The sequence below is a fragment of the Pinus tabuliformis genome, chromosome 2_2, assembly GCF_031772625.1.
Source record: "Pinus tabuliformis cultivar Carrire ecotype Pingquan chromosome 2_2, CPIR1, whole genome shotgun sequence".
NCBI lineage: Eukaryota > Viridiplantae > Streptophyta > Pinopsida > Pinales > Pinaceae > Pinus > Pinus tabuliformis.
This window is the reverse complement of record NC_142300.1, coordinates 11,117,003-11,132,984: the sequence shown is the minus strand read 5'-3', so window position 1 is coordinate 11,132,984 and position 15,982 is coordinate 11,117,003. Positions and strand designations below refer to the sequence as shown.

Here is a 15,982-nt window from a genome sequence, read left to right as displayed (position 1 = left end):
ATTGTTGAGATTTTCGGTTTTAACAAATTGGGCAAAATCTCATGTATGTGACAACAATAGGATTTGTTGCTAAATTAGCTCTATTTTGTTGGGAAAGAGTTAATGCATCCTATATTTGTTGTGAGAGGATTTATGAGTCAGTTGGATTCTCTTAGCTATAAAATATATGCCCATACAGATATTGGGGTGTGGTAGTAGAGAGTATAAGGAAATAATTATTTGTAATCTCCTGATTAATAATAAGATTGCCAATGCCTCTGTTTGGTGGACGTAGCCCAAATTGGTTGGGTGAACCACGTTAAATCATTGTGTCATTTGTGTATGGTTTTTATACTATATTTGTCTTTTATTTTCCCCTGTGCACTGTTATGCTCTAACATTTTCAAATGATATTATGGATAAGCAATTAAATCAGTTTAGTCGGTTATCTCTACTTATGCAAATAAATATTTTCTTATTTTCAATTCATCACGATTAACATTATTGAAGACTGAAAAACAAATATAAAAGAGTAAATTTAAGTATGATTTTTTCGAAAGTTTTTTGCTTAATTTTTAAATTTAATTTGTGTAGAATCAAAGAAAGATTTATTACAAGGACAAGTTTGATAAGTGAAATCTTAAAAAACCCTGTTCCAAACGATTTTGAAAGTATTAAATTTATATATATAATAAAACAACTAATTTAAACTACATAAATTAATATTCAACCACAAATATTTTCATCAAACAACAATATCAGTGATCACAAAAATTTAAACTTAAAGGCAAACATGCCATGAGGCTGCCATTAATTACATTGTACAAGAAGGTTTGAAAATAATTAACTAATAAATATATAAATAAATAAATAATAGTTGAGCAATGAATTTAAATTTGTGGCCAACACAATTCAGTCTCATATGTAAAGAAATTGATTTAAGTTGACAAAGTCCATGTCTCAAAAACATCAGTAAAATCAAACCATCTAATTTTAATATTTCGATTAAAAAAAAAATTCACCGTTTTTACTTGCTATCTTATACATGTTTTTAAAATTATCTGGAGTTTCTTTCATTCTAAATCCATTAAATATTGAAAATGATATTTTAATTAAAAGCATCTTTCAAAATACCATGCGATAAAATCACAAGGTCAAATCTTATTTTGATAATCCAGTTGGTTATGTGGAGTTTCTTTCCTGCTAAATCCATTAAATATTGAAAATAATATTTTAATTAAAAGCATATTTCAAAATATCATGCGATAAAATTAGAAGTTCAAATTTGTAACACCCCAGGCTCAGACTAGATTTTACTATGGTTATTAAACTGATTTAATGATTTACTATGTTTATTATTTTTTACATTAAGTTATTGACTGAGGAGTCTTGGATAAAATCCAGGAATATGGGGAGAGATAAAATCCAGGGGTCTGGGGAGAGCTTGGATGTAATCGCCAGGCTCGATACTGGGAGGAGAGACTTTCGAGACAAAGCTGGGTGAACCCATTTATAAAGCCGGAATAGATAAGTATTCTTGTACATGTGATAAATTATTTAGGAGTATGCTTAAATAGTTAGATTCAGTGATAAATATGCATTAGCCAAGTAATCATCTTGATTGATAAAGATACATTGGCAAAATAGTCATATTAAAAGATGTTAAGATGAATTAGTAAACAGTCCTATCTATTGACAAAGATACATTAATAGACACTCATATTCTGTGGTATTGATGCAATAATAAAAATAGTAATATGTAGAAGGAATTACTAATTCAGTAATAAAAAATGTCCAATGTCAACATTAACTAAAAGAGTGTCTTCACATTAACATTTCTATCTTCTCTGCTAGCTAAAGAGCGGCAAAAGAAGCAGTGTTATACGTTTAGACTAAACGCTAGGAAGTTTACTAAAAACTAAGGGAGATTTTGTTTTCAACCAAGAAGTATCAATGTATGATAGCACTCCTAAAATGAAAACAAAATCATTCTCAACACTGAAACCCTCTCGAAGAGGTATGACAACCAAAATCGTTGTAACTAAAGAAGTTCAAGTTGAAAACATATATTATAAGAAAGCTATGAAAAGCAAACATACAATGTTTGCTCAATAGGAAAATACCAAAACAGAACGGTTATATATATATATATATATATATATATATATATATAACTGTGAAAATATATGATAAAACCCATGAGTTCATAACTTAATATGTAACATAGTTTTGTCGAACAATTAAATTAAGAGTCGAGAGAGGTCTCTCTGTCTCTCTCAAAAAGTTAAAGTCCAAAGAAAGAAAGAAAGGAATTAATTACATCCAAAAACCGGCGTTACAGCCTGCGGTCCAACAATATCTTTTGCTACAAAATACTTCAGATGACACACAATTAACACTGCATTGTATATACTTGCAAATGAGTAAATTCCTTAGAACACATCAGATTAACCGATAGAAGCCAAGAAAGTGAGTTCCAACATCTAGCAGTTGCAGAGTTGTGAGCAGACTTCACCATCAAAAACCTATCATATTAACCTCACAACCTTTCTATTCAAATAACGACATACCTACAAACCATGGGCAAATTTTATTAAAGGCGTAAAGGACCTGAATTATCCCAGAAACACAGTTACGAGATACAGGAACAAACCCTTACCTCAGTTTTGCAAGCTGCATCCGGGAATCTTTCAGCTGCGTGACATATCGACTCTAGGGTTAGAAAAGCTTAAGGTAAGAGGAAACATTAATGACTGGAGAGACTTTCAGCTTAAAAGAGAAACTTACCTAGTTCATGTCATGGAGGATAACTGCCACTTCTCATAGCGCCTGAAGAGCTGATGCCCAACCTAACCAGCAAAGGAATGCATTAACCCCAAGCACCGAAACAGCTCTTGAAACAAATAGAGTATGATCCAAGCAAGAAACTGGTTCCACAGACAACAAGGGTTCAGAACGACCTCCTTGCGGAAGCCGAATAGACAGATCCATAAGGCTTGGAGGCCAAGTTAAGGAACCCATAGAGAAACCAGGGGCAGACGGGTAGCAGAGCAGCAAAACCCTCCACCATGAAACTCAAATGAGCGGTATATCAACAAAAAATAGGGTGTTGGGTAGATGGATAGTCTCGGATCCATCATCACCATCGGATGGAGTTGACCAAATCAACGAACCAGACACACAACACCTATCGTAGCTAGAACAGGAGGTGGGACAACTGCCAACCACATTAACATCAAAAATTAAACTGTATGAAATAGTGTACAGACTACAATGAATTCTAAGGTGGGTCGTAGTCCTTTTGCCTCGTGAAGGATCGCATGAACCCTCGAGGTATGGCAGAGCCCACTGTGGTAGTAATGCCAAAATTTATTAATCAGATTTGTTGTGGATTTGTACCCACTTACGTGGTGAATAAACGTATATACCAGAGATTCGTATTTATGGGTTAAGGTTTGGTTTCATGTTTCAAATTAATGGATATCGATAAACAATTTTTTTTATATATGTTACTTTTTGTGTAATATGGTTAATGGTTGTTACAAATGGTATCAATGAAAGTAATTTTTGTAATTTAACTAAGTGGATCTATATGTGAACACAGAGAAAGAGAGAGTGAAAGGGATCTCCTCCATTCAAAAGGGGCAAGATGTAGAGGAGCCCAGGACCACCCAATTCGCTTGGAACAAACTATGTGAATGCTAATCTTGATATTTGGATTCAGCTGGGTGAGGAGTCTCGTCAAGCTAACATGGTCTTACTTGAAACCATGCAACAGCTTCGTACAGAGATGACCAATTTAATAACTAACAACGAAAGACTCCGCTTGGAACAGGAGAAGATCCTAAGAAGTATGTCCAATCGGCAGAACCAACGACACCCAGACCCTAGTGTTGAAGTTAGAGAAAAGACCCCAATTGCTCAGCACAGAGAGGAAAATGAAGAATTAGCCGAAAAACATGGAGAAGATGAAGAAGGGAACTCAGACAATGTTTCCGACCAGGGCAAGACAAAGAAATAGAAATCTGAATTACAAGGAGAATTTAAAAAGATTAAACCCTCACTTTTTGAAGGTGAATCCGAGGAGGCAGCAAAAGCTTCGCTCATTGATATGAGAAAATATTTTCAGATTTACGAATACACCAATAAATTGAAAGCCCAATTGGCAGTGTATCAACTAAGAGGAAAGACTAATATTTGGTGTGAAGAAATTAAATCGATAAGAAAGATTGATGAGGAGCAGGTTACCTGGAATGAATTCCAAAAGAATTTTAAAGATAAATATTTAACTGAACATTACTATGACAAAAAAGCCAAGGAATTCCATGAGTTAAGGTTGGGGACCTTAACCATGGACAAATATGTGGCCAGGTTTACCTCCTTGTCGTGCTATGTTCCATATATGAAAGAAGAAAAAGCTAAGATCCATCTTTTCATCAGTAGCCTACCCAATTTCATGAAGGAAACACTTGAGTTTGACTACCCCAAAAAAATGGACAATGCAGTATGGAAAGCACGCCTCTGTTATCAGCAAACGAAACAGAAAAATGAAGGAGTTAAAGGAGGGTTGAACAAGAAACGAAAAAGTCTGGTTTCAAACAAACATTCAAAATTTATTAACAGCAGAAATCTACGGCAAAAACCTTTCAGTAAATTCCCAGCAAGAAATCCACCCAAGACTGTCTATTCCAAACATAGAGAGTCAGAAGGAACTAATAAAATTAATAATGATCAGCCATCAAAACCCCTACTACAATGATGGGGATGCGGAGAACCACATTATTACAAAAATTGCCCGCATAAAGCAAGATTAGAACAGCTGGAAAACATGCAGGAAGCATCCACAGTCGGAGATATAGCGAGGAGAATGCCCAGAATTAATGTTGCCCTAGATGATCATCAAGCAGAATATCAACCCACCATGATTGAATGTGAAGGTATGGTTGCTAAGCAACATGTTTCCATTTTATTTGATCCTTGAGCTAGCTTAAGTTATGCTAGTCCTAAAGTGGTAGAGAAGTGTCAATTAAAAAGCTGTAAATTCCCAAAACCATGGCTAGTTCAGCTAGCCACAGGGGCTAAAAGAAAGGTAGTCGCCAAAATAGAACAATGTCCCATAGTGATCTCGGGACAACCCATTCACGTGAACCTTAACATTCTTCCTTTGGGTTCATACAATATTTTAATCAGAATGGACTGGTTGGAAAAATGTTGGTCCTTGGTTGATTGCAAACAGAAAACTATCAGTTTTCTTTCAGAATCAGGACAAAGAAGGGAATTACAAGGAATCAAGACCAGTACAAAGCTACGCCCTATCAATGCTAGTCAGTTAGGAAAATTTATTAGAAAGGTTTGTCAAATTTATGTTGTTCAAGTGGGATTTACCAACACCAATAATAAAATGACCTCTTTAGATAATATTCCTGTCATTCAGGAATTTGCTGATGTATTTCCTGAATCCATTCCAGGATTACCACCCAAGCGGGATATTGATTTCACCATTGAGTTGATTCTGGGGGCAGCCCTAGTATCCAAGACCCCTTACCGTATGAACATACCTGAGTTGACAAAACTCAAGATGCAACTTCAGGAACTTTTGGATAAGAAGTACATTCACCCCAGTGTGTCCCCTTGGGGAGCCCCCATACTATTTGTACAGAAGAAGGATGGAACGTTGAGACTGTGTATCGATTATCGTCAGTTAAATAAGCTGACTATCAAGAATAAGTATCCATTGCCACGCATTGATGATCTGTTCGATCAAGTGCAAGGAGACAAAGTATTTTCAAAAATCGATTTAAGGTCAGGTTATCATCAAATACGAATAAAAGAAGAAGACATTTACAAAACTGCATTCCGAACCCATTATGGTCATTATGAGTTCGTAGTGCTACCTTTTGGCCTTACAAATGCCCCAGCTACCTTCATGAGTTTGATGCATGGTATTTTCTAGCCTTATCTTGATAATTTTGTATTAATCTTTATTGACAATATTTTGATATACTGAAAATATCAGGAAGAACACAAAGAACAATTGAGAATTGTACTGCAGACTTTACAGGAGAACCAGTTATATGCCAAATTTAGCAAATGCAAATTCTTCAAAGATCAAATCCAATAATTGGGTCATGTTATATCAGCAGAAGAAATAGCGGTCGACCGGGAAAATATCAAAACCATCATGGAATGGACTGCCCCAAGGAATGTCGCTGATATCAGATTCTTCCTGGGATTGGCCGGGTACTATAGCCGGTTCATTGAAGGGTTTTCAAAAATTGTCTTTTCTATGACCTCCTTACAGAAAAAGGGTGAATCTTTCAATGGACAACAGAGTGTTAACAAATTTTCGAGAAATTAAAGCATCGACTTACCACTGCACCCGTGTTAAAGGTAGCAGATCCGGAAAAGTCCTTTGTTGTTTTCACTGATGCAAGTAAAGAGGGTGTTGGAGGAGTGCTGACACAAGAAGGAAAAGTTATTCCTTACGAGTCACGAAAATTAAAAGATTATGAACAATGATATTCTGCCTATGACCTTGAGTTAACAATAGTAGTACATGCACTTAAAATGTGGTGACATTACTTGTTGGGGAAGAAATTTCTGCTACTAACAGATCACAGTAGCCTTACTAACTTCTTCAACCAATTATGTCTAAATGCTCGACAAGCCAGGTGGACGACATTCTTAAGTGAGTTCGATTTTGAGATGAAACACCTTAAGGGGAAGGAGAATCAAGTGGCTGATGCATTGAGTAGGAAAGTACATTGTATTTATGAAGTTCAGATCAGCCAAGCACATTCCAACATTGCGGAAATTATAAAGGAGGCATCGTTGAAGGACCCCGAATACACTTTTCTTTGGCAGCAAACAAAGGAGGCTCTATTAAAGGGAGAAAAATCAGATTTCGAATTAAATCTTGATAACTTCCTTACCTTTAAAAACAGAATTTATATTCCTAATCACAGCTCTATTAAACAATTAATAATGGATGAGTTTCATAGAAAACCATGTGCAGGCCACCCAGGCTACCAGAAACTTTTAACAGCCATCAAAAAAGGGTATTTTTGGCCTGGATTAAGAAAGGACATTGCAGAATACTTGTCCAAATGTTTGGAGAGTCAATTAGTGAAGGCAGAACATCAGTATCATGTTGTTTTGTTGCAACCACTGCCAATTCCAGAATGGAAATGGGAGACCATATCATTGGACTTTTTCACTGGTCTTCCCCGCACCAGGAAGCAACATGATTCGATCATGGTTGTAGTTGATAAATTGAGTAAAACTGCACACTTCATACCTGTGAAGTCCACTTACAAAATGGTGGAAATTGCAGACATATTTATGAGGGAAATTTTCTGCCTGCATGGAATACCCAAGGTGGTAATTTTAGACCGGGATGTGAAATTTACTTCTACATTCCGGAGAACCATCTTTCCAGGATTGGCCACCTAGTTCCAGTTTAGTACAACTTACCACCCCCAAATGGATGGACAAACCAAACAAGTGAATCAAGTGTTGGAAGACATGTTACGCATGTTCGTAATGCAACACCCACATAAGTGGGAGGATTACCTCCACCTCGTGGAATTTGCATACAACAATGGACATCATGAATCACTGGGCATGAGCCCTTTTGAGGTGTTATATGGAAGAAAGTGCAGAGTACCTGTGGACTGGGATAACCCTATTAATAAGCTAGCACTGGGTCCAGACATGCTAGCAGAGATGGAGGAAGCTGTTAAGAAGGTTAGACAAAATCTAAGGGTTACCCAAGATAGGATGAAAAAATATGCAGATAAAAAGAGGACATACAAAGAATTTCAACCAGGAGATCATGTGTATCTACGAGTTAAGCCCCGAAAAATCTCCTTACAGTGGAAGGTTGTGCTAAGCTAGCACCCCAGTACTATGGACCTTTTCAAGTCTTGGAACAAATTGGACCGGTAGCCTATAAACTTGCATTACCAAGCCACATTTGGGTCCACAATGTTTTTCGCATTTCATTATTAAAAAGAATATGAGCACAACCCACAACATATAATAAATTGGGAAAATATTCAAGTAAGGATCTAAGAGAATATATGTTGTTTATTTTTATTTGTTTAAGAGAATTGTGACTATGAACTATGTATTTTTAGGTCGAACCGGAAGGAGTCTAGCAAAACCTCTTCGTATTCTCGATCGAAGAGAAACCACCTTGCGAAAGTGAACCATCAACCAATTTAAAGTGCAGTGGAATAACTTTGGCCCAGATGAGGCCACCTGGGAAGAAGAGGGATTTATGCAGGAAGTGTATCTAGCGTTATTCTCTTAAGTCAAAAAACATAGGGGAGAGCATAGAACACCGAGGATGGTGTTCCTCAAATGGGGGGGAAGATGTAACACCCCAGGCTCCAGAAAATATTTTACTATGGTTATTAAACTGATTTTATGATTTACTGTATATTTATTTTTTTACATCAAGTTATTGACTGAGGCTGGAAAGCCAGATAACAATGATTACCTAATTTTGGTTAATTAGGAATTTGGATATGTTAATATAATATAACTATTTGTCTTAATTAAAAGAAACAATTAATAAAGAAACAATTACACCTCTGCCCTGAAAAGGGAAAGAACGGGGAAAAGAGAAACTATCCTTGAGCTGGGAGAAAGGAGAAACCAGTGGGAAGTTACTCATTATCAGTCATCTGAGTGCAAGACTTGAGGTTGGACCGTGGAGTCCTAAGGCCCAAGGCACTTTCTGTAACTGGATAAAATCCAGGAGTAAAATAGAGAGAGTGCTCGGGGGAGAGCCTGGACGTAATCGCCAAGCTCGAGGCTGGGAGGAGAGACTTTCCAGACAAAGCTGGGTGAACCCATTTATAAATCTGGAACATATAAGTATTCTAGTCTGTATTTATAGGAAGGTATTATATAGTGATAAATTATTTAGGAGTATGATTAAATAGTTAGATTCAGTGATAAATATGCATTAGCCAAGTAGTCATCTTGATTGATAAAGATACATTGGCAAAATAGTCATATTAAAAGATGTTAAGATGTAATAGTAAACAGTCATATATATTGACAAAGATGTATTAATAGACAGTCATATTTTGTGGTATTGATGCAATAATACAAACAGTAATATGCAGAAGGAATTATGAATTTAGTAATCATAAATGTCTACATACAACAAGTTTGAAACGTCTCGTACTCTACATTCCCTATCAAGATTTTTACATACAATAGAAGATAAACCCATAATGCAAGTTCATATCCATTAAACCTGGATCAATAAAAAAGATATACATATTCTTTCTCATGTCAACATTAACTAAAAGATTGTATTCACGTTAACATATCTATCTTCTCTGCTAGCTAAAGAGGGGCGAAAGAAGCAGTCTTATACGAATAGACTAAACCCTCGAAATAATTGACGTAAGTTTACTAAAAACTAAGGGAGCTTATGTTTTCAACTAGGAAGTACTAATATATGAGAGCACTGCTAAAATGAATACAAAATCATTCTCAATAGTGAAACCCTCTCGAAGAGGTATGACAACCAAAATCATTGTAACTAAACATGTTCAAGTTGAAAGCATATATTATAAGCAAGCTATGAAAAACATATAATGTTCGCTCAACATGCAAATACCAAAACAGAACGGTTCTATGTGTATATATAACTGTGAAAATATATCATAAAACCCGGGAGTTCATAACTTAATATGTAACAAAGTTTTGTCAAACAGTTAAATTAAGAGCCAAGAGACCTTTCTCTGTCTCTCTCAAATAGTTATAGTCCAAAGAAAAGAAAAGAAAAGAAATAATTACATCTAAAAACCGGCGTTACAGCCTGCGGTCTAACAATATCTTTTGCTACAAAATACTTCTGGTGCAACACAATTAACACTACATTGTGTATACTTGCAAATGTGTGAATTCCCTAGACCACATCAAATCAACCGATAGAAGCCAAGTAAGTGAGTTCCAACCTGTACCAGTTGTAGAGTTGTTAGCAGACTTCACCATCAAAAAACCATTGTATTAACCTCACAGCCTTTCTATTCAAATAATGACATACTTGCAAACCATGGGAAAACATTATTAAAGGGGTGTAGGACCTGAATTATCTCGGAAACATAGTTATGAGATATAGGAACAAACCCTTACCTAAGCTTTGCAAGCTGCATCTGGGAATCTTCCAGCTGCATAACATATCCACTCTAGGGTTAGAAAAGCTTAAGGTAGGAGGAAACATAAATGACTTGAGAGACTTTCAACTTAAAAGAAAAACTTACCTCGTTCATGCCATGGAGGATAACCACCATTTCTCATAGCGCCTGAAGAGCTGAGTGCCCAACCTGACCAGCAAAGGAATGCATTAACCCCAAGCTCCGAAATAGGTCTTGAAACAAGCAGAGTATGATCTAAGAAAGAAACAGGTTCTGCAGACAACAAGGGTTCAGAACTACCTCCCCATAGTAGCTGAACTGACAGAGCCATAAGGCTTGGAGGCCGAGTTAAGGAACCCGTAGAGAAACCAGGAGCAGACGAGTAGTAGAGCAGCAAAACCCTCCACCATGAAATGCAAATGAGCGGTATACCAGAGAAAAATAGGGTGTTGGATAGATGGATAGTCTTGGAGCCATCATCACCGTCAGATGGCGCTGATGAGATCAACAGACTAGACGCACAACACCTGTCGCAGCCAAAGCAGGAGGTGGGACACCTGCCAACCGCATTAACATCAAAAATTAAATTGTATGAATTCATGTATAGACTACAATGAATTCCAGGGCTGGCCGCAGTCCCTTTGCCTGGTGAAGGATCGCACGAACCATCGTGGTATGGTAGAGCCCATTGTGGTAGTAATGCCAAAATTTATTAATCAGATTTGTCGTGGATTTGTACCCACTTACATGGCGAATATACGTATATACCAGAGATATGTATTTATGAGTTAAGGTTTGGTTTCATGTTTGAAATTAATGGATATTGATAAACATTTTTTTTGTATGTTATTTTTTGTGTAATATGGTTAATGGTTGTTACATTGATAATCCACTTGGTTTGGATGATGGTAATGAAATAGTTTTTTTAATTAGAAAAATTAATAATTTATTTTAATTTTAAAAGAATAAAGTTATAAATTTATTAATAATTTAAAAAAAAATATTGATTTATTTTATTATATTAGATATCAATTTGGGATTCAACTGCATTAAGTAAGTCATTCACGTATGACCATTTCCATGAGAGGTAGTCGTAACTGACTAATTTCTCATGATTTTTGAATAGTTCACTTAGCACTCATTGCATCGGGTGATGCTCACAGGGGTGAAGCACTGAGATTTAAACTAGTGAAATGAATCACATAGCATCAATCATCACTTCCGAGGCTTGCACCTGGTAACCAGGACTTCCCGGTTAAAAAATAATAATAATAAAAATTAAAATTAATTATATAAATTTATATTTTCTTTTTCTCTCATATAATTTAAGTAAATTTATTATTTTAAGCTATTTATAAAAAATAAATAAGAAAATCAATTATCCATTCAAGTTAATCTCAATTTAAATTCAACTTAATTTTAGATAAATTAATAAAATTTCTTTTAATTTTAATTAAAAATAATTTATTCTAATTTACATTATTTTAATAATACCTCCATTTCCTCCTCCCAAAAATGATAATAGGGTATAAAAAACCAACATAATAATTTAAAAAAAAAAATCAAAATTAATTATTTAATTAATTAATTATTTAAAAAAAAATCAAAATTAATTATATAAATTTATAAATTTCCTCCTCCCAAAAATGATAATATGGTATATAAAAACTAACATAATAATTTAAAAAGAAATCAAAATTAATTATTTAATTAATTAATTATTTAAAAAGAAATCAAAATTAATTATATAAATTTATATTTTTGTTTTCTCTCATATAATTTAAGTAAATTTATTATTTTAAGCTATTTATAAAAAATAAATAATAAAATCAATTTTCCATTCAAGTTAATCTCAATTTAAGTTAGAGGATTACCTTAGGAGCGATGGCGGCCGTCTATGGGTCTAGGGTTTCAGAAGACATCTGCGCCGTCGCGATCCAAAAAGCTCTGCTCTGCTATGGATCGATTAGAGGCCTGGACGCGGGATGCTCAGAGATCGAGGCTTCTTCCTGGTTCTGGGCCGGAACTTATGATGGGAAGGATTTTTCGATCCTCAAACAGGGACTGGTGCGGATACCTTTTTTTTGGGCGCAGAACAATAATCACAGGGCGGCAATATCTCTTCGCCTGGAGGTTATTACTCTAAATCGGTCGGTTCTTACCCCGGCTCGTTTTGTAACACCCGTCACCGTGAATATTGAGCACAGATCTGGCAGATCTCCTTGCGAATATGACAAGAGACTGGTAAACCTTTTGAGCGACAGGCAAAAGCCACATGCAAGCATACTCAGGGGATGGCCTAAGACAGATCTGTGTTTACAATCGCTGGCAAGGGCCTACCTCCGCAGATCCAGCCGGGATCTGTATGACAGGAACAGAGGTCACGCGCTTCGTTTTGACAGAGGGTTTGCAGACTACCTCTCTGCAGCGCAACAAATTTTCATCAGATCAACAGAAGGCAGACATTTTTGTCTGCAGATCTGGGGAAGCATGAGGGTTCTGGAGCTTAAAAAAAAAATCCAGGACAAACTGGGAATCCCAGTTGCACTTCAAATCTTAATATTTTCTGGGATATGCATGCAGGAACATCACACACTTCAGCACTATAGGGTAGCAAAGGACTCAACAATTATCCTTAATCACCATTTGCGAGGTGGGTCAAAGGGATCTACATCAAAACCTACAGGCACCTATCGTGATGCAGCCAAAGGGAAAGAACCTCAAAAGGGGAAAGAACCAGCAGCAATCAATATATCGCCGGGGCAGTATATTGTGGATCAAATGCCAGAGAGCCCCTCCATCACGCTGGATATTCCAGAGGTAAAGTGCATTTTTTCAGATCTGAAAAAAAAAGCTGTTATTTGTAGATTTAACGGTTTCTGGCCTAGAACTGAGGCTTTGTATCAATGGATTCACACGGTCTGGACAAAAAACTGTCAGATCCATTTATGCTCGAAGGGCTTTTTCATAGTAATATTCCTCGTAGAAGAAGAAAAGGAAAAAATTCTCAATGAAGGACCATGGTTCTGGGGCAGTGCGGGTTTATTTGTCACTCCATGGTTTCCAGAGTTTGATGCAAATACTATGGTGGTATCAAGGATGCCAGTATGGGTAAGGTTGCATAATCTACCAATACACTTTTGGCATTTCAAGACCTTATCAGCTATAGGGAATACCCTTGGAAGAATGTTAAAGATTGATACAGATAGACACTTAAAAGGAATTTTTACTTTTGCTAGGATATGTGTTGAGGTAGATCTCAGCCAAGGACTACCTGAAAGCATCATCCTGAATTTTAACAATATTCAGTGGAAACATCCTTTGGACTATGAGAACACAGCATTCAGGTGCAAGGGATGTCAACAAACAGGTCATTTGCTCAATGCATATCCCAGCAAGAGCAAGCCACAACAAAGGAAGCATAAAGGATGGCAGAACTTAGATGAAGTCTTAAAGAGGAGAACCGCACGAAAGAAAGCCCCTTCAGTAACAGAAGAGGAAGAAACAGAAGCAGAAGAGGATGATACCACCATAGAGGAAGTTGAAAAAGAGAATCAGAAGGAAAATATAGCAGTCAACAAGGATCCACAGCCACAGACAAATCAGGCAGAGATCCAGCAAAACAGTGCAGAGATGATAAGCGTGGATCAAAGCACCGGAGGAAACAAACGGCATCACCACTCAGATACTTCAGACTCAGATAAAGAATCAGGGCAGCCGAACGAAACAACTCAGATAGTCATTGCTTCGATCGAGCCCACTCTGGGTGAGTGGCGCAAGGTCGAAAAGAAAAAGGGGCGAAAAACATGAAGCATGAGTTTTTGCTCATTGCAGGAGACATTTTTCCCTCTTTTCTTTCTTCTCTTTTCTTCACTTATTCTTTGTGCACATTAGTCTTCTAATGTTGCGTGGGGTGCGTCAGCACTCGTGCCCAAGTGGCAATTTTCTGAATGCTACATTGCATCTGCTAGTGTAACTTTTCATTAATTCTTTAATAAAAAGTTACCGTTTTTTTCCTTGGAAAAAAAAAATCTCAATTTAAGTTCAACTTAATTTTAAATAAATTAATAAATTTTCTTTTAATTTTAATTAAAAATAATTTATTCTAATTTACATTATTTTAATAATACCTCCATTTCCTCCCCAAAAATGATAATATGGTATATAAAAACCAACCTAATAATTTTAAAATTATATTTTAGTTTTAATATTACACCTGATGTGAGCTTAAATTTGAATACTTCTCAATAATAATAATAAAACTTAAAAATTATTTTATAATTTTAATTAAAAATATATATTTAAAAAACATTAATTAATTTTTTAACTTATATTATCTTAATAATAACTCCATATAATCGTCATCCTTCCCAATATGATAATATGTTATACAAAAGCAACAAAATAATTTTAAAAATCGAAATTTTACAACCCTACTCTGAATCTATATTTAATTGCACGCCACACCCTTTAAATGTTCTTAATTTAAATGTTCTCACTTGTTTGTATTAAATGGTTTTATTATTTTTATATTTTTCATCATAAAACCCATTATCTTGCCCTCTACTAACAACAAAACCCATGGCAAAAAGCATTATATTCATAAGAGAATAGTATTTATGCATTATCAATATGATTCAACATATCAATCATGTTAACTTCGGAGTGAAAAATATTTTTAAACGGATTTAAATGGCTTTGCATGGGAGCATTAAGTATTAAATTGGTTTTTCAGAAATGTACCTTTTTGAGACTGATATACTTCTTAGTTAAAAAAAGTGTGTATAAATGTATGTATTTATTTTTACATTTAGTTTTAGTAGAATGTTAAAATTAGGTTGATAATTGTGTTTATGGTGAAATAACGTATTTAAAATTTGAAATTAGTTATTAATAACTATTATATGGATGGTAAAAATTTAATTTTTATAAGCTATTCTAAAATATTTTAAGTTGTATATATAAATCAAAGGTTGTGATTTATTTTCAAAGTGATTATGTTTTCTTTGTCTTATTAATTAAGTTGATTAATTGAAAACAAATGACATATAAAATGAATTATGTTTTTTTGGGTATGGTTTTCATAAGCCGTGGTGTTGGCCCATTATATTATACAAAGTCTATTTACAAATTAAAGTCTGTTTACAAATTAAGAATCTCCATAATAAAGTGGGGGTAAATATCCATGGTGAATAATAGTGTTCCATATTTTTTTAAATATATATGTTTCTTTTTTTTTTGCCCAAGAATAATCACAATTTAGATCAAAAGAACAAAATTACATTTTGAAGATGACCAGTGATTGTCTTGTGCACAATAAACAAAAATAAAAATAAAGAAAATATTAAGAAAAAGAGAAAACCCATTTGGAAGCTTAGTATGAAAACACTAAGCTACCCTTTTATGCCCTTTTTTTCTTCATTTTTCCCCAACCACCATAATTGGGAGTGGTAGTTATAATATCCATTTGATTTTCTTCCACATTTACATAAATTTCTTTATCAGAGTTTGAACTCTCTCATCCATGAATTCTTTTCGTACCACTCACCTCTCTTTCATGGGGAGTCTTCTCATTTGGTCGAACTTGTAACCATAGTTCCTACCTGCTCATCCAACTTTTCCACTAAAACTTCTTGGAAATTTTGTTTTACAATATTTTCTTCCTCCTCTACTTTAGAAACATTTTGATGTAATAATTTCCAACCCTTTGGCTTTTGGGCCTGTCTCTTTTTCCTTTTGGGCTCTTTCTTTGCCCAAGGACACATATTTTGTAAGTGTCCAATTTGAAGACAAATACAGCATCTAAATGTCATATTTTCAACATATAAATGATGGAACCACTA

General features: G+C 35.1%; 1 long non-coding RNA gene across 1 annotated transcript; it reads right to left on the bottom strand.

The window, feature by feature from the left end:
• Positions 1-2,248: 2,248 nt before the first annotated feature.
• On the bottom strand, positions 2,249-3,045 carry LOC149191292 (uncharacterized). The gene is made up of 3 exons (XR_016254811.1): positions 2,767-3,045; positions 2,639-2,673; positions 2,249-2,549 (listed from the first exon to the last, which is right to left on the bottom strand). It is a non-coding gene; the product is annotated as an uncharacterized LOC149191292 (long non-coding RNA).
• Positions 3,046-15,982: the final 12,937 nt, after the last annotated feature.